At 43.2% G+C, this 23,643-nt stretch overlaps 1 protein-coding gene across 1 annotated transcript in view; it reads right to left on the bottom strand.

The window, feature by feature from the left end:
* The window catches only part of PHACTR1 (phosphatase and actin regulator 1), a 1,250,807-nt gene that overhangs the window by 832,047 nt on the left and 395,117 nt on the right, over positions 1-23,643 (bottom strand). The window lies entirely within an intron of this gene.

The following is a 23,643-nucleotide window of genomic DNA, read 5'->3' on the forward strand; positions in this document are numbered from 1 at the left end:
TAACACAGACATAAAAAAGCCAATCATTCCACCATTGGCTGCCAGTCGCTTACAAGAAAGACAGAAAGAAAGAAAGAAAGAAAGAAAGAAAGAAAGAAAGAAAGAAAGAAAGAAAGAAAGAAAGAAAGAAAGAAGAATTGATAGATAGAAGGAAAGAAAGAAGGAAATAAATCAAAAAGGGAGTAAAGAAAGAAAAAAGACAAAGAAAGAAAGAAAGAAAGAAAGAAAGAAAGAAAGAAGAATTGAAAGATAGAAGGAAAGAAAGAAGGAAATAAATCAAAAAGGGAGTAAAGAAAGAAAAAAGACAGAAGGAAGGAAAGAAAGAATGATAGAAAGAAGGAATGCAAGAAAGAAGTAAAGAAGGAAAGAAAGGAGGAAGGGAAAAAAGAATAAAAGAAAAAAGAGGGCAAGAAAGAAATATAGCAATAAAGAAGGAAAGAAAAAAGAAACAAAGATGGAAGAAGGAAAGAAAGAAGGAAGGAAATGCATTTTTTTAAAGTGATACACCTGCTGCAATTTAAACATGATACATGCTGCTTTTCTTCCTGGGCAAAGTTTATTAAAGAACCATTGATGAATGTGAGACCAAAATGAATATGCTTTGAAGAAATGTTTGCTTATGATTTCACATGTATAATATTGAAGGTTTCGGTTTAAATAGTTAGTGAAAAGAGGACAGCTTAATACAGAAAAGTTTCAAAGGGACACAATATTTTATGCTGTGAAATAGCAGCAGTCAGACACTCACATAGGAATTTATAACAGCATTGGCAGGAGCCAGGAATTGATAAAGCGTGGATCTGGCATGTGCTCGCATCTGGTATAAAACATTCTGCTTTCACCTCAGACTCTAAACACAAAGGCAACACTAAAGTACTTATTAAGTAAAACAAAAACACTGACACATAAGGAAATTAATTTGTGTTTGGATGTGCTCATTGTTAGAGAGCAAAATGCAGTCATTTAAAGTGAAGTTAACCAGCGAATAAAGAAGGCGACCCATTGCCTCATGCTATATGCTGAGGCATATGTGGGAGGAAGTAAAATGTGAATGACATAACAACAGACAAATGGATGAAGAGAGGTGACTGAAACCCCCTTTTAGTATATTATACATATCATTTTAGTAAAATCAAAATGTCTTGCCTAACACCCGAACTAAAAATGAATGTACCCTTTGGGCCGAGTTAGAGCTATATAAAACTGCAAAAAATAGTGATAAATCATGTTATATTGCTGAACATGAAAATACGCTTTCTGTCTATATTTATATTAGGTCTGGTTTATGTGTCATCCTGATGAATCTGGATTGGTAACGCATGATACAAATTAAAGTAGTGCTGCTCTTTACTGGAGATAGGGTACATCACAAAATGTCATGAGCCATAAAAAGTACCAGTGACTTCCCAATTCATAAAGTTAGGGTAATTTGTAAATTTGCATAAAAACTAAATTATATTGGCCACGTTGCTGTGTGTGCACTCACATATTTTTATACATTTTATTCAGTTCAGGCTATCTAATGAAGATAATGCTTTTTGTGGAGGACATTTTGTTTCTATTGAATATTATTGAGTTTATGTGGGCATTTTAAGTACTTTAATATGATGCGATAATGAGATTTCTAGGCTGGCAATTCCCTACCTGACAGAAAAGAAATGGCAATTTCCGTGGCTAACATTTATCTAATTTCTCCACAGCAGTCATATTGTTGGGTGAGTATTTGTAGTTTGCTATTTTCTGAAAACAGTTTCTGCCATGGGCAGCGAAGATGAACGTGTATCTATCCACGTGCCATGCATTCATACATTCATTAATTCATCCATCCACCAACCATCACCTCATTTGGTCTACCACTGTGGTCTCTGACCTCCACCGTCAACCTTGGAAAAATGGTCTCGTGCCTAACTGTTTATGTCCTCTTTCATAGGGTATGAATAACAACAGGATACACTGAATGAGTTAATGAAAGTGAAAGACGCCTGAATCGATTGGACTTTGAATCGGGCATTCTTGTACCATGCTATGGACAAATGGATGGATGTTAATCTAACTGGTACCCTTTCAGGGGTAGCATTTATGCTTCTAACTGATTCAAAGATGCTGCTATTACCTTGAGATCCAGTATCCTTTGGAAGTGTTTAATATTGTTTCCACCTCATACCAGACTGAAGTAGCTCTTCCCTGTCACATCTGCATGTCTGCGGTGGAAGTCTTTTTACCATAGGAATCCATGGACTAGAAAGGTTGAGTCTTTTTGTCTGTTTTTGACATGGTGATGATGCATTTGAATTATAAATTAATGGACCTTAGCTTATCGGTTATGTTTAGATAATACTTGCATTTTGTGATAAACTATAGTCTTTGACTCCTCATGAAGGACATGCATTTGCTACAAAAGATTAGATACTCCCAGCCCCTAAAATATAACTAGGCTGTCCGGTTTTAGGTTTAAACCTATAATAACTGATAAAACCCCACTGAAAGAGAAATAGCCCTCACCAGTGAAAACATATAAACACTGAAAAAACACCTGCACAATCACGAATTAAATGCCATTCAAAGAAAGGAAAAAGAGAGTAAAAGAGTCCTTTTTTTTCTTCATAAAGGGGCCAATACAATGTAACTTTGTTGCACATGCTAGCAGTAAGAAAGTCTAGGCTAACATTATTCTGCTTGAGTTTTGTTGTTTAGGGATGCCCCTATAATATTGTTTCTTTTTCCTTTGTTTTTTCAGTTTTGTGGTCTTTGGTCTAAAGATGCAGGGTTTAGAAGCATGTTTTGGGTTGTGTTTAATTATTTTATAAACTATATAGAATCAGGAATTATCAAAATTAAACAGGTGAAGAACGAGACGTCATCAAATGGTTGCCAGTGCGTCAACTGCGCTGAAGGGGAAGGCAGTTCAGTCCCTGCAATCTGTCCCAAATGAGATACTGCTACATTCAAAGGAGGGCTCGTAGAATCGTATATATGCGCTCAACTTTGGCAATAAAAAACTTTGCGATAGAATTACATTGGGCCTCATCTAATGCTGGAGGAGTAGGAATAGTGTCTGCACCTGTCAATTTTTTAACGACAGAAAAAAGAGTACGAGGGCAGTTCTGAGCTCGTGTAACTGTTTCCACAGTATAAGCAGCTCTCGCAGATTTGCATTTGGAGTGATATTCTTTTAATGCCTCTTTATATACAGTCTTCTGAGAGACTGAATATGAGTGCCTCCATTTACGTTCTAGGGCCTTGCATTTAGTCCGCAAGACCTTCAGATCAGCAGAGAACCAAGGTGCCGGGAGGCGGTGAGACCTAAAATGTTTTAGGGTCGGCGGTAAAAGGGTAGTGACGGCGTTAGCGAGCCAATGAGAAACAGCAGTGTTCAATTCCGAAACTGGAACCTCACCTTCAGCGGGACAGGTGTTTGAAAGGTGTTGATTTAGTATGTTAATATCGAGTTTATCCCAACGATAAATTGGTACACCTTTGTCGAAAACACTAGTTTCCTGGTTCTTAGTATGAAGTAAAGAGAAATGAACAGCGAAGTGGTCGGACCACTCCAAAGGGCAAGCACTCCGAGAACAATCAAAGGGAAGATTGGATAGAATGGGATCCAATTGATGTCCAGCGGAGTGGGTAGGGCCAACATTAAGCAAAGAGAGATTGAGGGCTTCCAGATCAGATAGGAAACGTTTACTGATAGTACACTGCGAGTCTTCAAGATGCAAATTAATATCACCAAGAATGGTAAAGTTGGCTGCCTTAAGAATTATGGGGGATATGATGTTCGCTAGTGAGGATGTCCAAGAAAGGGCATTTCCAGGGGGGCGATAAATCAAGAGGCCCGATAGAGTAAGTTGAGGGTTAATGACCAGTTTGAAAAGAGCAGTCTCACTTTCAGGCATGGGAAGGGTTACTAACTTGCACGTGTAGGAAGACTTAAAAATTATGGCAATTCCCCCCCCTTTCCAGAACTCATAAGTCTGTCCCACAATAGTGAGCAGATGGCGTCGTCCCTGCATGCATACCTGTCCGATGTTGCCGCTTGGATGGACCTCAACTGTTTAAAACTGAATGCTAAGGAGACTGCGGTCCTGGTACTAGGCAACCACTTGAATGTCTGGTCTAACGCTTGTTGGCCAGATAATGTAGGCCCCCTACCATCTCCCAAGCCTAAGGTTAAGAACCTGGGCATCTGGTTTGTTGAGAAGCTCTTGTTCGATGCCCAGATCAATGCCATAGCCACAAAGTGTTTTGGGATTTTGAGATCTTTAAAAAAATATTCTTCACCTTCTTCCCGAGCTAGCCCAAAAATCAGTAATCCAGGCACTGGTTGTACCCAGATTGGTTTACCCCAATATTTGTTACCTGGGCATCTCACATTCTCAACTCAAAAGGCTTTAACGCATACAAAATGTGGCAGCTCAAACATTACTTGTGCTTCCGAGGTGTGCATCTGCCAGCATCGCACTGAAGAAGTTACACTGGTTACCAGTGAAACAGAGAATTTCCTTTGGGGCTCTCTGTTTTTGCTACTAGGTACTTTATTGTCACAACCCCACTTATTTGCAGGAGATGGTTACTCCTTTTGTCCAAATAGAGCTCTGAGATTGGCCGCGGCCAATTTGGCCTCCGTTCCCTGAGTTAGGAGGGCTAGAGCTGGTGGCTGTGCCTTCAGTTACTTGGCCCCCAATGCTTGGAACGCACTAACATTGTTTCTTTGGCTGGCCCCCACTAAACTTATATTCAGAAAAAAACACTGAAAACTTGGATTTTTTTTTCCTTTTAGGCTCTCCCCGCCTTGCTCTACGTTTTCTGTACCCAGTTCCTAGCGTTGGGACACTTCATGTGAAGGAACCATGCGCTTTATAAATGACATTATTATTTTAGTTGGCAGGAAATAAATAACATGTTGATATCACTAACGTGAATTAGGAAATAACTGACTTTTTTCTGATTTAGCTAACTTCTGCATTTTCCATAATTACATTTTGCAGTTCAGCTCCTTCCATGAACTATTACGTAAGAACCTAAATACTATAGGGTTTGTTTTCCTCAATTTAAATAAAAATGATACCATCAAGGATGTATTTAGTTCCAAACCCTTATGCAGTGGATTATATATTGTTTGCTAAGCGTTCCCTTAGGTGTATTATAATTCAGTACTTCTCTGTGGCGTATAGCGAAAGCAGTAGAGCAAACAAATCTCAGTAATTAGAATAAAATAAAACATCTGACAAAAGAGTCAAAATGAAGGAAGGATTGGCAATAGATTGTGAGTCTTCCGGGTGTAATAAAGTCAGATGCTCTGATGGGTATGAGTGCCACAACCCTGGATGCCAGGATAAATACCCCAAGCGCCTGGACTCTCTTTTGCATTTTTATGGACACTTGACAGATTTTATAATCTAGCATTGCCACAGAAGGCTGGAGCAAATGGAAGCTTTTCAGGAAAATTGTGAGGAGTGTGATGACCTATACCCATCACCTGGATATTTGCCAACTCGCTACCCCCCGTTCTTGGAATTCTGGGATATCTCTGGCTTTGCTATCTCCTCAGTCCCTCTAGTAAGTAGACCCCAGAGATCTACAAATATGATCCTTTTATTTTCTTTTTCTCTCATCGTCTACAAGGACTGGGATAAGAACACACCCGTACCCAGGTGGGAAAGGTGTGGCACATCGGCCAGAGCGGGCTGACTCCAGAGCGCGGGGATCACAGTTCAATTGCCGACGGCAGCTCAGCTCAGCATCATGGACTGTGTGCAATAGCTCACTTAATCGGACCCCAGCACCTGGATACCCTTAGAGGTGATGAGTTTGCACTTCACAAATCTGGAATTATTATTATTATTAATGTTTCCATGCGAGGATCCTTACCTTTCACCAATCACATTAACAGTCAGATATGCAGGCTAGTAGAGAAGTCCCAGAGAATAATTACCATACAGAGAAGGATGTACAACTACACGTAGAGAACTTCAGTCCCTGGTTAGGGGTTATGAAAATCCTTCCTCACCCTTCTATAATAATAGGTAGCAGGCTTCTCTCCTAGGTTTTCGCCCTGTGGTGTCCAGATCTTGCAGTGATCTGTGACTGATGCAAAGACTGCCATGTTTATAATGTTCTGAGTACATAGATCCCTGTTCTCTAAGATTGAAAATTATAAGTGCATGCTAAGACTGCAGAAAGCTCCCTTTGGTGCCAAGATGCTGAGTGCTTTCACTGATAGTGACTGCAATGGTACCTCGGCTCACAGAGCCTACTTATTTGTTTTCTTTTAGTATCTGTAGTTTTTGTCTGTATATCTCCATCTTGCCATCCCTTCTCCTTTCCCTTTCTCCTAACAACTTTCCGCCCCTCCCTTTTTCTTCACTTACTTTCCCCTTCACTTCCCACTTCCGTTTCCATTCCCCATTCCCATTTTTGTTCTCCTTTTTTCTCTTTCTGTCTTTTTCTCTGTTTTCCTCCCTCTCTCACCAAAATGAAAATTTTTCTACTGTTATGAAAATTAAATGCATGTTTTTAGCATCGCGAAGAAAGGTTTATAGCCCAACAACTCCAAGAATAATAACCTGTTCCTTATGTAACCGTACCATTTTTTTGCTTTCTTTAAATGCTGCAAATAAAAGGTTTTACTCTTACTGAGTTCAATGGTACTTAGTTTATTAACCTCAGAAGGTTATAAGGATCAATCTGTTTTGTTGTTATTGTAAGCTGTTCAGTAAAATGCAAATGTCCAGGGTGATTAAGAAGATCCCCCCGAACAACATTTAAAAAGCCATTGTGCATATTTCTGTGATGTACATGTAAGTTTAAATTATGTCTTCAAAAAATGTAATTTCCTAGCAAACTTTTGTAACTCCTGTGATTGGGTCGTAAGCAGTAGTGTGGCATAGAGTGCCATGGCGTAGAGTAGAGTAGAGCAGAATAGCGTGCAGTGGCATTGAGTGGAGGAGAATAGAGTGGTGTAGAGTCAAGGGGTGCAGAGTAGAGTGTAATGGCACAGACTGCAGTGGCGTAGAGTAGAGTGGAGCAGAATAGAGTGCAGTGGCATGGAGTAGAGTGGCATTGAGTGGAGGAGAATAGAGTGGTGTAGAGTCGAGGGGTGCAGAGGAGAGTGCAATGGCGCAGACTGCAGTGGCGTAGAGTAGAGTGGAGCAGAATAGAGTGCAGTGGCATGGAGTAGAGTGGCATTGAGTGGAGGAGAATAGAGTGGTGTAGAGTCGAGGGGTGCAGAGGAGAGTGCAATGGCGCAGACTGCAGTGGCGTAGAGTAGAGTGGAGCAGAATAGAGTGCAGTGGCATGGAGTAGAGTGGCATTGAGTGGAGGAGAATAGAGTGGTGTAGAGTCGAGGGGTGCAGAGTAGAGTGCAATGGCGCAGACTGCAGTGGCATAGAGTAGAGTGATGCAGAGCAGAGTGCAGTGGCATAGAGTGCAGTAGAGTAGAATAAGGCACATAACAGTGGCGTAGAGTGCAGTGGCATAGAGTTGAGTGGGGCAGACAGGGACATCTTAAGGATTATGGGGGAACTGGCCAAATGTATTTTAGGGGCCCTTGTTTAGAACAGCTTTGAATTTATGATCCAGTTTCAGCTCTTTCATGCCCTTTTTAGCCAGGTCAATGACAGTGCACATGCAGACTGGTCCAAATTTTAAATCTGTTTACATCTAATATTCAGGGATAGTGACGGGATAGTGACGTGTTTTTCAATAACAGCATCAGCCTACTAATATTATTGCAAATCATGTTTGTTATTCCCTTCCTGTTTCTCATATGTGAGGTCCTGTTTTAATCTAAAGCAAGCTTTTTTATCAATGTTCCATGGTGAAGAAAAACACACATTTCTCTGCAAAATGTCAGTAATAGACTCCTAAACATCACCAACATTAAAAATAAATTAAAGAAAAACAGTATTTAACATAATCTGTTTAAGAATTAGTCAAGATTATCAGGACAAGACTCTCTGCAGAACAGAGCTGGCTCTATCAGCCCCCCCTCCCTGAAAGGCTGGTTCCTGGACCAGGGCCCACTTTGCCCATGTCTAAAACATCTTTGTGGGCAGAGGAGAGTGGTGCAGAGTAGAGTAGAGTGAAGTGGCACAGACTAGAGTGGTGTAGAGTGCAGTGGCATAGAGTAGAGTGGTTCAGAGTAGAGTGCAGTGGCATAGACTGTAGTGGTGTAGAGTGCTGTGGAATAGAGTTGAGGGATGCAGAGTAGAGTAGAATGGCATAGAGTGCAATAGCATAATGTGCAGTGATGTAGAGTAGAGTGGTGTAGAGTAGAGTTGCGTGGAGTGCAGGCATAAAGAGCAGTGGTGCAGAGTAGATCAGAATGGCATAGAGTGCAGTGACATAGAGTGCAAAGGTGTAGAGTAGAGTGGCATAGAGAGCAGCGGCACTGAGTGCTCTAGAGTAGAGTGCATTGGCCTAAAGTGCAGCAGCGCTGAGCAGGGTGATGCAGAGTAGAGTGCAGTAATGCATATTAAAGTAGTACAGAGTATAGTGGTGTAGAGTGCGATGATGTAAAGTAAAGTGGTGTAGAGTAGAGTGGAATAGAGTGCAGTGGCATCGAGCACAGTGATGCAGAGTAGATTAGAGATGCATAGAGGGCAGTGGTGAAGAGTGAAAAGGGGCAGAGTAGAGTTGCTCTGCAGTGGCATTGAGTGCTGTAGAGTAGAGTGCATTGGTGTAGTGTGCAGTGATGTATAGTGTGCAGTGGTGTAGAGTAGAGTTGCACTGAGTAAGGTGGCACAGAATTAGAGTGCAGTTCCATAGAGTGCAGTTGTGTCGATTCAAGTGCTACAGAGTATAGTGGCATAGAGCACAATGGTGTAGAGTGCACTGGTGCAGAGTAGAGTGGCATAAGGTGCAGGAGCCTATAGTAGAGTGGTGCAGAGTAGGATAGAGAGACATAGAGTGGAATATTATATATAATGCAGTGGCGTGGAGTACAGTGGTGCAGAGTGGAGTGCTGTAGAGTGCAGTGGCATAGAGTGCAATGGGGTAGAGTAGAGTAGAGCAGAGAAGCATGCAGTGGCATAGAGTACAGTAGTGTAGAGTGCAGTGGCGTAGAGTAGAGTGGTGCAGAGTAGAGTGGCATAGACTGCAGTGGCAGAGACTAGAGTGGTGCAGAGTAGAGTGGAGTGATGTAAGGCACAGTGGCGTAGAGTACAGTTGAATGCACAGTAGAATGCAGTGGCATAGAGTACAGTAGTGGAGAGTAGAGTACAGTGGCGTAGAGTGCAATAGCATAGACTGCAGTGGCATAGAGTAGAGTGCAGTGGCATACAGTGCAGTGGCGCAGAGTGCAGGGTAGGGGATAGGAGGGAAAAGAAGCAACATGGAAAGGGGACAGGTGGGAGGGAATAGAAGCTACATGGACAGTGATATGGGAGATGGACTGAAAACACAAGCATTGTTATAGAGTGCTTAAACATAAAAAAATTGTAGCTCCTAAAATGGGATCAATGGATGAACACAAGTACTTGGTCCATGCTCCAGGCGAGGGCCAAACACAAGTAGAGGACACGACAATTGCATGCCGTGACAAACGGGAGCGAAGCAAATGAAAGCGATGCTGAAGCTAATAAATGGTAAGCTATGGGTGGGCTGTAAGCCCACTATATGTAAACAAAGGTTTTGCACAGATAGCGCATGCACTGTCTCGGCAAAACCTAAAAATATGTCTCATTTGAGCCTTTTACTGGTGGAATACGATGGCAGGCAAGTTTCTAAGTAGGGTGAGAAAACAAACAAATACACTTATTTTACTCTGCATGGTTGAAGCACTTTAATCAATTAATGATCTTTTCTATGCAACTCCTTTTTTTAAATACAAATTGTGATCATTTTTCCACAAATTTGAGAATATTGTATTAGGAATGCACTATTGACCCACATTTTCATAGTTTGGGACTACCATCTCATCCACCCCCGTCCTTCTCCAAACACATGACCCCCACTCATTTGTTGCACTTGCTCATTCGGTAACACTGGGATGTTTTAAAAATTCTTTCATTTTAGTGAGCTGATATGATACGAACCCTGGCCAGCGTCCCTGTCACAGAATTGTTCCAGCACCACTCCTGCCAACCCTACCAATTCCAGGTAGTACTACAATTTCTTCAGTTGTGCAACACAACTCATTAAATTGTAGAGAAGGTATCAATTTCTCTGGCCCTCATAGCTTGGTTTCTTTCTACAAATGTCCCAAGCAGCAGTACGTTGTACAGCAGACATGCTGTACTTTTATACCTTAAATGGATTTCTGTAGAGATAAGATTTAAGAAGCAAATGTAAGACAGAGCAAGAGCGGCTGATGTAAAGGCACTGGTAGAGCATTCTTGTGTAGGGAGAAGTCTGAATAATAGAACAGAGACATAGATAAGCGAAAGATACAACAGATGTTAATAGGCGGAATGAAGTTTCACACCTAGGATAGAGGTTACAATTAAAATTGTAGAATGAAATTAGTAAGATTGCCTACCGCTGTTGCAGAGGGGTGGGATATCATTTGAATACGAGGTAAAATGTAGTGTAAGTATTATTAGCAATGAGTAATAGTACAAAAGGGCTCCTACAGGAATGGTTGGATGAAGGATACTAATGAGAACGTGTCAAACTCTCTCAGCTAGGGCTGCGTGTGAGTGATGCGTGAGTGAAAGATTTAGAAACCAAGCTAAAAGACTGCTTGAGGTGGGTTGAGGATGTCCACATTGCAGCTTCTTAGACAGCCCTTGGAAATGGTACAAATGTGACATTTGTTCATTTGCACCTTGTGATAGCTTCCCAGTCCATTTTTTAGGTCATTTTCCAAGTGCACTTTGGGGCAATATATTGATCTCATCCCATAGTGTTGACTTGATGCATTTGTTACGAACCATATTTTGTCAGAGCGTGTCCATAAAGTGAGTTACTTCATTACATTTCAAGGATGGAGTTGGGCAAAAAATAGATAGCAGTTGGCACAGCCATCAAGCCTACACCCTGGGTTTGGTCTAACGAGGCAGTTGTAGTTTATCAACTTCGTCTAAGATATGTTACAAGTCTCAATCGAGTATCCTACGTACAACAAACATTTATGTGACTAGATCCAACATTAGTCTTCAAGCTCTAAGGCTTTACTAGGACTGATTAAAAACAGATACTGTGAAAAGACAAGAACTGGTTAGTCTGACTCTAGCCTTGATAGTTAGTTGGGGTCAGCGTTCTTGTGATTCACAACCAAGCCATTCTGAGAAATGTATGTGACTCTAATAGAATCACCATGCATGAGATCCCACTAAGACATTGTCAGACACCCATTGCATTCTGCCGCAACGCTGTTAAATAGGAAGCAGGTAATACCCATCTACCTGAGTGTTCTCTACACCGCTTTGAAGATCCCATGCACATCCTCTTTTCATGCCCTGTAAGCATCAATTGCTAAAAAAAGGGTACAATTGACTATGTCAGAGTAGGGAATTAGAAACAGTAACAATGCTCTGGCTTAATGTATGGATGTATGTGGTATTTGTTTAGAATAAACCAAGCCAAAAGGTGGGGGTGTTGGGTTCTGAGAGCAAAATTGGACTGTCACTGATGTGTGTGCTTTAGAGAAGTATCTATCTATTCAGCTCTTACATAATTGAGGCAGTGTTGGGGGGGGGCCTGAAAGATACAAGGATGTCATATCCATAGAGAGAGGACGGAGTAAGTTACATATTAGAAACATTAACAGGAAAGCAGGTCAGAAAGACCAGTTAATAATATAAAATAGGATAATGATTATTTTATACGAGTATACATGATATCCATTTATATGAGTACACACTGCAAAGCTTGGTGGTTGGGCACTAAGGGATTGGTTGATGAAGAATGTAGAAGGAATTTGCATTGCAATGGAGGACTGAAGGTGGTGCAATTTAAAAAGCGAGGGAGTTTGATGGAATATTACTCAGGTCTCGCTGAATTGCATGGATCAGCTAGCTGATGATTTTGATATATTAAATGTTAAATGCTTGACAGAAAATTGTATTTTCTGAATAAATATATTTGTCTGTCTGAGGAAGTGATTACAATTCGTAAATTACTATTTCACTGCATGGTGTATGAGGCCCATTTGCCTGAAAACTAAATATGGGGAGTTGTTGCCTTTTGGGAGTGATGCTGAATGATACACCATTTGCGGTAATGGAAGACCCCTTCTAAATATAATGGCTGTAGCAGGACATTATGCTTCTGGGGATTGGACTACTTCTAGTGGTAGCTCCGACACACAATGCCTGTCCCCGCGTGCTGTGATAGAATCAATAACCCCACTTAGTACCTGAAAGATGTGCTAATCGGTTTAGCAGCATGGCCGACGTTCCCGCTTCGCGACCGCGGAAGGGAGGGCCGGAGGCGGGCGCTCACCTCTGGCTTTTAATAGGGCACCTGATGTGTTTTGCTGAACACGTCTGTACAAATTGGAAATAAATGAACAGAAAGCAATCCCTCTGCTTGCCAGGGCTGTAGGGGTTGCTCTTAATAGGACAATGAGGATTTGAGAAAAGAGGGCTTTTAATTCAATTTAGCAAAGAGTTGATGGAGGCTGGCTTTCATTAATGTGCAGGTAAACACAATAAGAAAAAAGCTGAGGCCTTGCAATGCGCTTATTAAATGGGGATTAGATACATGTGTTTCGTGCTTGTTAGCCATGACCAGGCCTGCGCAATGCCAATGACTATGTTTACGCAAGTACTGTGCTTCCTACACACGCCAGAAGAGTTCCTCCCTCTCACCCACCAGGCTTAGGAATAGAAACTATTTTGTCAGCCTTGGGCACATAGAGTTCAGAACACTATCAACGTAATCAGTCTTTGAAAGAACCATTTTTAAGGCAGGAACAAAACATTTAAGCATTCACCACAGGCAAACGATGACACAATTGTTCATTGTCGGTTTCAGGGCATGCGCTAGGCATGGGCAGTGTGGGCAGCTGCCCAGGGACCTGCACTCTGCCCAACCACATGGGGACCGCACCAGTGCGACACATCCAGGCCAAGGCACACCGGATGTTTTGTGACCCATACCCATCCAATTGAGAAAATGGTGTTGTGTTGCAATTGTGCCATGGCGGGAATCCCCCTCACCTGGGCCCTAGAGCCATGGTGTAACGCAACGGGAAATAGGGGAGTGGGGTGGGCTGTGCCTCCTATGAGCCCAGCTGCAAGAAGACACATTCTGCAGGCTTGTCTTGCATTCAGGCCTCCTGACCTGCTGCCCATACAAAGGCACCAGGACACCGATTATTCCACGGTTTAGTTCCCCAGCAATGTTAACCCGCTCTGATGGTAAGCAACTCTCGCACCTTCTGCCTTTTTATGAGCTGTTAAATAGGTGCTTGTGGGAGTCTGAGAGGGAGGAGCTGTAGCACAGGAGGGGTCTCCCCAGGGTCAGATTGGTAAGGCGGGCACTCAGGCAATGGGCCGGTATCTGAGTTGCAGCTGTGGGCCGCTTATTTGGCCAGTGTGGCCGATTTAGGCTGTGTCTGTGTTGTTCTGATGCCACCAGCGGCCCAATGGGGGCCTGTTCAGCCTTTCTGGAGGCAGATGGACTTCTATTACCTCCCTTTTACCAACGGGGTTGAGGTGTCATTTCCGGACTCGCACTGGGTCTGCCCATTAATGTATGCATATTGATAAGGGGCAGGGTTCACCATTGAGAAGTAATCCGTGCACAATTAGACCTGGCAACGTTTGCATTTTTTATCTCAGTGAAGTTAAGAAAACATGCCTCTTTTAGAGAACACCCCCACAGTCCTTCTTTTCATTATACTTAAAACACTGAAGCAGTGTTTGGTGAAAAGGTGCACTCCGCAAATCTGGGACAATTTTTTTTTAAGGTACCTGGGCTTATTTTTGATCCCAATTCAAATCTGGATTCAGGAGCAAGGTAATCTAATGAGATGCAAAATGCTGTGAAAGCCATGCTTCATGCAAATTAGAGGGACCTCGCATTGCCTTTCTGCCCAGGGTCCCAAAAATCCTAGCAGCATCCCTGATTGGTAATACACTGGGTGCCAGCAATGGTGAGTCAGAAAGAGCAACTACCCCAGTTGAAATAGCCCCTCCTACTGAGTGAGCCAGGTACTGAACTTGGCAAAAACATCTGGGACAAATATTATGACCACACATGGTAGTTTAGCCACAGGGATGTTTCAATGGTCTATTCCACATATCATATTGGCTCTCATTTATGGTTTCTGATTTATAGAATGGTAAAACAGGAGGATTCCCAAATGTTTGACATGTTTTTTCCAAGCATATCCCTCCAGGTTATACCTGGAGAAATGTGTGTGGGGAAAATTCCCAACCTGAGGGGATTAGTATTTGAACTCATAATGTCAATTTGATTGCAAACATGGTGTGATATGTATTGCTCCTGGTAAAATTCCACAGCCCAGGGTTCAGAATTTCCATAAATAGAACCCTATCACGAGTTTGCCACTAAAAATGGCATTTACAGTGCAGCTGTTATTGCTTTTCACTCTACATTTTGCAAGTTTACCAGGCCTTATTTCACCCATTTAATTCAGGCATGTCCGACTAACCAAAATTTAACTGCAGGTGCGTACTTTATCACGTATGGCATCTACAACTTTGCACAATTGTAACTGTAATCCTTGTTGTCCCTCTATGATGTTGCATAATCCTTCAGAACTGTTGAGTCAAGCAGATAGAAAAATACCATATTTCACCCATCTGTAAGTGCAGTGTGAGTTTATTTGTCCACCAGCACAGTAATTTGCTGTGTGCTATGTCCATTCTTAGACCTGTCAGCCCTTAGGGTGGTTTTCCCTTAAACATTTTGCCTAGCCGTATCATGTTTGGCTGACTTTGTTTTTTGTTGGCCTTGGGACTTTGTGCACTTTGCCACTGCTAACCAGTGATACAGTGCTTGTGCTCACTCCCTAAAACATGGTACAATTGACTTACACCTGATGGGCATATTTAATCTACTTATAAGACCCGGTTCCGGAGTTGTGAGGTCCCTTTGAGTCCCCATCATGGGGTCTAGGAGGACAGGGTATCCTAACCCTGCCCCCTTATATTTTTTTAATTTAGTACTTCAGGACAGGGGACTAAGTCACTGAGTCCTGTAATGGCTGCCAGCAACATTTTTCTGATCTTCTTGCCAGCCAATCAGAATGCTCGCTCCTGCTGGAGTCTGACTTCTGTGAGAACAAATCGGCCCAAGGGAAAAGTAGCTCCCTGGGCCAATCAGAATGCTCCATTTCTTGCAGACCTAACTGTCCAGATATACAAATATTTTTTTACCCTTCATTTTCTAAAAAAAACACTACTGAACGAATTTACACCAAATCACAAAAAGAAAAATCTGTGGATCAAGATCTAGCTTCCTGCCAAATTTGGTGTTGTTCTGTTCAGCAGTTTCTGCTCTAGCTCTTCTTATAAAGTATATGGACAAAGCATGGAGATTTTGCATTTTTGGACCCCGTTATTTCTCGGCCCCTGCTTGACAAATCACCCTGAAACTGTCCATGCACAAACTAGTCAAAAGTAACACCTTTTGGGAAGTGTTGTTGATATTCATCAAATGATGCCAAAGTTATCAGCAACACAAAACCCTCTTTTCTTATGGAATAGCTGACCTAACTATAAGTACCCAGTAGCATCCGGCACTAGCTAATAAATATATATATATATAAAAAAAAACCAGCAACAAAATTCGTTTTATTTATTTTTTCCGTTACTTACCTGAAATCGTTCGTTCGCCCGGTGGCACGCCCTATACGGGCCGTGGCTGCCCTAGTGTACATTACTGGTTTGCTTCCTATGGATAAGGGCCTGACTTGCCGAGAGGGGCTCTCATTAGTACGACACCACTCACCCTGATGAAGACATTATTATCACTAAGTATTCACGTTGCTTTACCAATGTGCCGGTTCTACAGCACTTCATTAGGTCTGGTGTTAACCAAGACTTTCCGATTTTATGAAATAATATACATAAAATATATATAGAGGCGTTTTAAGCCGTCCCTTGTCATCCATTGATCTGTTGTTCTGTCAGTCACATTTTCCTTTCACCCACATCATACGGCTTGGGGCAATGGGTTGGGTTTCCACAGCCACTGACTAACTACTCTGTGAGTGATGGCATTTCTTTCCCTTTCACAAAGAGCACATTTGCGCACAAAGTAGTTCCTGTCAGTACCATGGACTACTATTAACAATCTTTCCCTTTTCAGACCAAAAGGTGGTTTTGATTTTAGCCATTTCTTTTTGTATATTAGCCAAAGCCTGGCAGCTCCTCCAAAAATAAAGTTTCACCAAAACCATGAAAAAAACAAGCATTGACAAAGCCAAAAAACTTGCAGCCATACCAATCCTATTTGTTTTGCTGATGCAATTTTTGATTTACTTTTATAGAGAATGTTTTGATTTTCCATTTGTTATCTTGAAAATGTTATACTTTTAATTCTTTAGAGAGTTTGCTTTCAATAAGATTTTTGGAGCCAACATTATTATGAAATAAAATTTTTGTTTATGAAACATTTCTGGCCTCTGTCTTTAAACTATAGTAACGGAATTAATTCTCCGGTAAGAGGAATTAAACTAGATATTGGTTGACCATTTTAATTCAAAGACAAGGTTTTTATTTAAGTTGATGTGTACTTGAAGTTATAGTGCATTTTGAGGCATCTGAGTAACATGAGCCACATGTAGCGGGTAAGTAGAGTGTACATAGTGGGGCGTGGAACGTAGAATGTGGGATGTGGGGAGAGACGGTTAGTGAGAGCAGATAAAGAGCGATGAAAGAGAACTGTTAGACTTGGCATCTTTTGGCGTGTTTTCCCTGAGTTTTTGCTTTCTGCCCTCCCGGTTTTGACTCTGTTTTGACTGGTGTAAAGTTTCTGCCGCTTTTCGCACTGCTGATCAGTGGTAAAGTGCTGGTGCTCCTGTGGTAAATTGTGTTATGATTGGATGTTTTGATTTACTTGTCAGTCCCCAGTAAAGGGCACTGCGGGTGCTGGGGTTTGTGAGTCAACCGTTACTCGTGGGCCTGCAGCACGGATTGTGCCACCCACGTACGTAGCCCGGAAAAGGTATAAAGATTGGTATGCCTGAGCTCAGTGTCTAAAGAGGCAGCCTTTAGCGAGGGTGCCCTTTTCATTCTGAGTTCATAAAGGCCACTTTTAGAAAGTGGGTATTCATTTACTCGGTCATCCCGTGTGCCTCTGCTGGAATGTGGATTGCCTGTCTGGGTTTTGGATGACAGATGGCTAGTAAGCAGGGTGGTTACCGAAAATCTAGGTAGGTCAGGAAAGGGCTAAATAAACCTGGGCTGCGATGGGAGAAGAGGGAGGAGCTTTCCTTGCACCTCAAAGGGCCTGGTCTGCCTCTGACAAAGCTGTCTCCACCTCCTGCCAGGAATTCACACCAGAGAAGGCCGAACTGGTTCTGGCCGGGCACAGACTACCTGGAAGATCAAAGGATTTTTGTGTACAAATACTGGGGCCCAGACTCCTGAACTTTAGAACTCATCTGGAACAAGAAGACTGCAGAGAAGAAGAGCCAGAGAAGCTGCAAAAAAGGAATGACTGCTTTGCTGGGTGCTTTGCTGGGCTGACCTGCAGTGGCTGCTTTTGTCTTGGGCAGTAAAAGGCCTGGACTGGACTTTCTACAACCTAATTTGTGAGTCTCTCCAAGGACTTGAGGTAGAGCTTGCCCCCTGTTCACGAAGTCTCAGGAACAGCAAAGACTTCAATTTCTTTGACCCTCAGCACTGGGGACAGTGTGTTTTCTGCTGCAACCCGAAGAACACCAACTCGACGACGTCTACAATGCCACCGCTGACTACGTGTCCTGAAGGTACCGCAGAGGGCACCGATGCAAAGCCGCACCGCAACCCTGGTTTCACCGACGACGCCTGTTGATGCCGCCACCAAGCCGCTGCTTGCACCGCAACCTGTGGGCACCACACTCCGCACCGCCTCGCTTTACGCCGCAGCTTTGACACCGAAGAGAACACCGCCGTAATGCCACACCGCGACCCTGGTCTCACTGACGATGCCTGTTGACGCTGCCACCGAGCCGCTGCTCGCACCGTGACCTGTGGGCACCGCACTCCGCACGTCTTGCCTCACGAGGACGCCTTGGCCTTCCTGACGCCGCCACTTCCCGCCAAAATCGATGCCGCTGCTTGCACTGTGGTCCAAGAGCACCGCCCGTAAGTCACACGACGCACCGCCCTCATCCTGCACAGCAGCCTTGCCCTACCAATGCCGGAGCCATTGACTCCAGTTCGTCAGTCGACATCTCCGCTTCAGCAACGACGACACCGCTGCTTGCCCCGTGACCTGCTAGCACCGTGGCGAGCACCGCCCTCATCTCGCACCGCGACCCTGGTTTCACCGATGACGCCCGGTGACGCCGTCACCGAGCCGCTGCTCGCACCACTACCTGGGGGCACCGCATGCCGCACCGCAGCACCCGACACCTGCCGGCACCAGCGCTCCTGATTCCATCAGAGAGGAGCTCGACCTGCAACACGAGATGACTTCAAGGGCCTCAACGTCCTGCATTTCTCACAGGTACTGTTTGCGGGTCTTCCCGACACCATAGCTGGCCCGCAACCCCACGACCAGCCGGAACTGTTTGATTTGTTGTGCACGACGCCATGGTAGCCCGGACAGAGCCATCCACACAAGGAGCTCTTTTTAATCAGCATATTTTTGAACTGTGAACTTTTAAGTATAGTATTGGGGATTTTTATCGTTTTTGGGTCTTGTTTTAATTATATAAAAATATTGGATATTTTTCTAAACTGGTGTGGTGTCCTTTTGTAGTGCGTACACTGTATTACTGTTGGTTATGTGCAAATGCTTTACACACTGCCTCTAAGATAAGCCTGGCTGCTCGTGCAAAGCTACCAAGGGGGTGAGTAGGGGTTATTTTAGACGTGTAACTCCCTTATCCTGACTAGAGTGGTGGTTTTTGCCTGTTTTGGGCCCACGGCCTGGCCTACAAAAAACCCATTTCTAACAAGAACAGTGAGGAGACTTTTCTGGTTAAGTCTGTAACAATTAAAGAAGTTACCCTACTTAGTTGTAGTATGGTTACTACTCGCTTTTGGTGACGAAGACCTTGCTGAACAGCTAGTAACATTGAGATCAAATGCTGGCACAATCGGGATGATGGCATGCATGTATCCTCGGCTCCAAATCCGGCTTAATGTGTTCACCTGGGAGAAATGGTGTCATCCAGGCAAGCAGTAACACTCATTGCATCTCTTGTGGCATGGGACGAGGCATGGGTTGTTGTATTGGTGATTTCTTCTGGATTTGTGTGTGGCCGTTGATCTTGCACGAGACCCCAGCACAAGCCTCTAGAGCACGACTCACAATATTCTGCGAGGAATTCTGCTGTGCATGTCTGCTGTGCATCCTGGAGCACGACTCGAGCTATGTGCAACTTATGTGACACAGCTATCATTCCTACGACCTTGCGCAGGTCATGTAGGTCACATTACTTCTCCGCCATTTTGGATTATGTCACCCCCCATATGTGACTGTAGTGATAGGAGTGCCTTTGCATGAATATTACTTGATTACATGGTTTATAGAGATTTGATTGGTATGAAAGTAAGACATAGATTTACCTAGCCTTCATGCAATTGAGTGCTGCGTAAAAACTTTAGGCAAGGTGTTGGCTCTAGTGGTGCCCGGTGCAAGAATCTTTTTGGCGCACCCCAATTACCTCCCTCTCCACAGATTCCCCCACTTTCACCCTCAAATAGTCCTCCTCATCGCTCCATAATATGCTTAATTTGTAAAAAGATAAGTGCCAGGGCTCTCATCAGGAGGCCACTGCAGCTTGTTCCACACATTGCCCATGCCATGCTGCCAACTATAGTAACAAACCAACTACCAACCTTCACACATCTACAAGTATGACAATTCGGCCTATTTCAGGCCCACAAATCTGTAAGAATGACTTGGGCAGTAGGTAATAGTCATTTTTAATATATAAAATATTAATAATTAACTGTTGTAGTGGTCATCGCTAAATTAGTCAGACAACGCCACCTTGTGGCAGGCTGTCTCAAGTGCCAATATTGACAAATAAGTCCTGGTGCCGAGCACTGGAAACCACTGGCTCAAATTACGCATTGCTCCATAGCCCCTCTTTCACATGCATTTAATTTGTTTTATTGGGCTACTCATACCAGTGTAGGGTATCTGAGCACTCTACATCACGCGCACATTATACGGACACAAAGATTCATACATGTATAAATCAGTCTGAAGAAAAAGTTATATAAGACATTGAGGGTTACAAGGTGTAGAAATGACATATTCATTATAGTAGGCAGTATATTTTAAAAGTGTTTGGTCTGGAGAAGCACAAACTCAGGATTTAAAATGTACTACATTGTTTGGGGTTGGCTTGACTAATAAGAGTGTATAACAAGCCTTTTTATCAACATTAGGATAACGAAAGAAAGAGGAAAAAGCCATAACGTTCTAACCTATACCATGCAGTTTGCATGAATTTTTTTGATGACAGTTCATAGGTCACTGTTCTATATTGGGATTGTAACTTAAGAACTGCGAGTAACAAAAGGGTGTAACCCAGCATGCTATACACATAAAAGACAGTTCTGTGATATGAGTGGTTCATGTTCTTTGCAGCAGGCATATTAACCCTCTGCGCTACCTTATGATAAGTCAAAACTGCCACCAGACACAACTCCGATCTCTATCCAGCAGCAACATTATTCACTAGAGTCATCTTGACATTTTTACTGTTGCCTGAAAACTGCTCAACACACAAGGAACTCTTCAGGAGATGCTTTTAAAAGCACACCTTCTTTCTACACACAGCGCCTCCTGAGGTCAGTGCCAGGTGTGGCTGCACCAGTTGCACTGCCCTAAAGCCGGCCCTGGCTCCATAGTGCAAACGATAGAAAAAGGTGCAGCAGATAAATAGCCAGGGGGTGTTTATTGTGGGATTTGTGCTTGAGGTACAGTCTCCAGAAAATTCCATGCATAGACACCCACAAAAGTATAAGCTGCATATGATGTGTGATTTAACATAAATCACATATTGCGCATTAGTAAATCATGCCATATAATACTTGCCCCCTAATTTACACCTGGCTTCACCTGGTATAAGAATTTGACGCATTCCGGTCAGGCTATTTGAGTTCATCTGTGTCAAATAAAAGGTATGTTTCCAATGGTCCCCTCCAGACTTGCCTCGTTACATAAGTTAATGACACAATGCATATTGATTTTGAGGTTTTGCTAGGGGCAACTCTTAGCGCTAATAGCCTGTAGCACAGGAAGTTGATTAACGGTGCTGTTTATGTCACTTTGTGTTACTTGAGCGATAGCACAAAGCATTAATGCATTTGGGCCCAAATGTTTACAAATTCCGGTAGCCCTCAAATTATTTTCCTAAAGGTGCAATCCTGTGTATTCCGCTCTACTCCTAGAGGGCCTGTCACCTGCAGTCCACTCTCAAGAATTGCCTGTCTGTACCAGGTGTCTCCAACATGTCGATCTTGTGCTACCAGTAGCTCACAGACACCTTCAGAATAGTTTGAAGCCTTGAGTTAATTTTTAAATAAGCAGAGGATCACATTTTTCTTTTAAGTTAAGTGAAGGCTGTGTTTACTTTACATTATTATCACCAGGCTCCATATAGCAGAGCCTGATAATGAGCAGATTAATAGGCCAGGCTGGGGCACAAAGGTGAAGAACTGAAGCACTAAAGTACCTAACTCTTAAATAAAAGTCCTTGCTGGCTAAATATTGGAGCTTGAGAAAAAATTATGTTTCTGAATGATTTTAAATGCAAGAAAATGAGAATGAAAAGTTACTTAAATGATTAACTCTTCATTTTAATATTGCTCCCATTTCAAGCAACAGGCCTTTTGCTCCCAGTGGCAAGTAGACACTGTGCCATAGTTATAACTCAAAAATATATTTTTCAAATGAGAGGAATTTAAATTGAAGAAAACCTTTTCAATTAAATGTTAAGTATTAATGTCTTTCTCCACTTCCAATTAAACCAATTATGTCTTAGGACCTAATTAGGATGTCGGTTGGAGTTTCCTCTGACTGATATCCCTGCGGTTTCGAGAGCGACCGACCTTGGGTCGGTGGTCCGAATCTGCAATTACAATGCGACCGCACATGGTGCGGTCGCAGAGTCCATTTCCCTATGGGAGCTTGTGAGGCAGTCGGAAACCAGTCGCAGCACAAGCTCCAATAGAGAAATAGCAGTCACTGTAAATTCGGTGCCTGCCACACGGAGCATGGATTTACAGAGGGGGGCACCATAGGTGCCCCCTTGGCCCTAATTGGAGGCTGTGAAGAAAGGGGGGCCCTGCTAGGGGCCCCCATGGTCGATTCTCAATAGGCTTTCTATGTCGGAAAGCCTGACATGGAAAGCCTGTCGGAAACAACATCATAATCCCTACAACGGAAACGTAGTCTGCATGGGATTATGTGTGGTTTCCGACTGGCTGGCGGGCTCCATGAGCCCATCAGATGCCAGTCGGAATGACCGGCCAGTTTGAATTCTGACTGCCGTAATCCTAATACGGCGGTCATAATTGAAACCAAGGATGTTGGTCGGAATGCCTCCAACCTGCGGTCAGAGGCTTTCCAAAAGACATCCTAATTAGGCCCACAATGTTTTAGGAAGCATATTTCTTCACTTAAAATTCCTCCCAATTAAACAAATTTATTTTTACGTTATAAATATTCCACCATGTCTACAGGCCACTGGGAGCAAGATGCTTAGTGTTTATAAATGTGAAAATTGGAAACGGGAGACAATGTAAATGATAAGCTTTATGGAATCCATATAAGCAAAGTTAACTCTTCAGTTTAATTTTCTCGAAACAGTGCCATAGTTAAAAGTGAAAAATACAGCCATTATTTTAAGTGGAAGAAATTTAAAGTGCAGAAATAATTTCTAGATTTCGAACATTTTCGCCGAACATTTTTCTGCATTTAAATTTTTTTATTAATTCATAAGCGCACATGTTCATACATTCCCAAAGACCATGCTCTCACTGACACACATAGCAGCCCTGTCATAATCCCCTAGTCCAAGTATTTTATTCAACCATAGTATCAGATTCTATGGACATTGGGGTGAAAGTCTATAAAGCTGGTGTGGAGTTGTCTGGTAGCAATGTGTGAGTTGTTTAGCCTTCAGTTGTTCACAATAATTTTCACTGATCAGAAGTGGCTCTCACTACAGAAAAGGTTGGAGACACCTGGTCTGAACACTATGGGACACTATTAGGATGGCGGGCAGATCACCCCCGCCGGGCCTGCGGTAGCCACCGCTGGCCCGGCAGGGGCGGTCTGCCCGCCATCCTTGCATGATTGACCACACGCCATATTAGTATGGCTGAGGGGTCCGCAGCAGACGGCAAGACCGCCCGCCAACTGGATGGAAAAAGGCCATAATATGGTGGCTGTGTCTGCAAGACACCGCCATCCATATTAACATGCAGGCGGTGACTTGCCTATCCATGGCGGCGTTGCCACCATGGAAAGGCTCGCGGTCTTTGCTGTTGGGGCCCCTTAGCGGGACCCCATGGTGTTGGGGGGGTGGGGGTGCACATGGGGGGTACCTAT

This window comes from Triturus cristatus, chromosome 5_1 (assembly GCF_964204655.1).
Source record: "Triturus cristatus chromosome 5_1, aTriCri1.1, whole genome shotgun sequence".
NCBI lineage: Eukaryota > Metazoa > Chordata > Amphibia > Caudata > Salamandridae > Triturus > Triturus cristatus.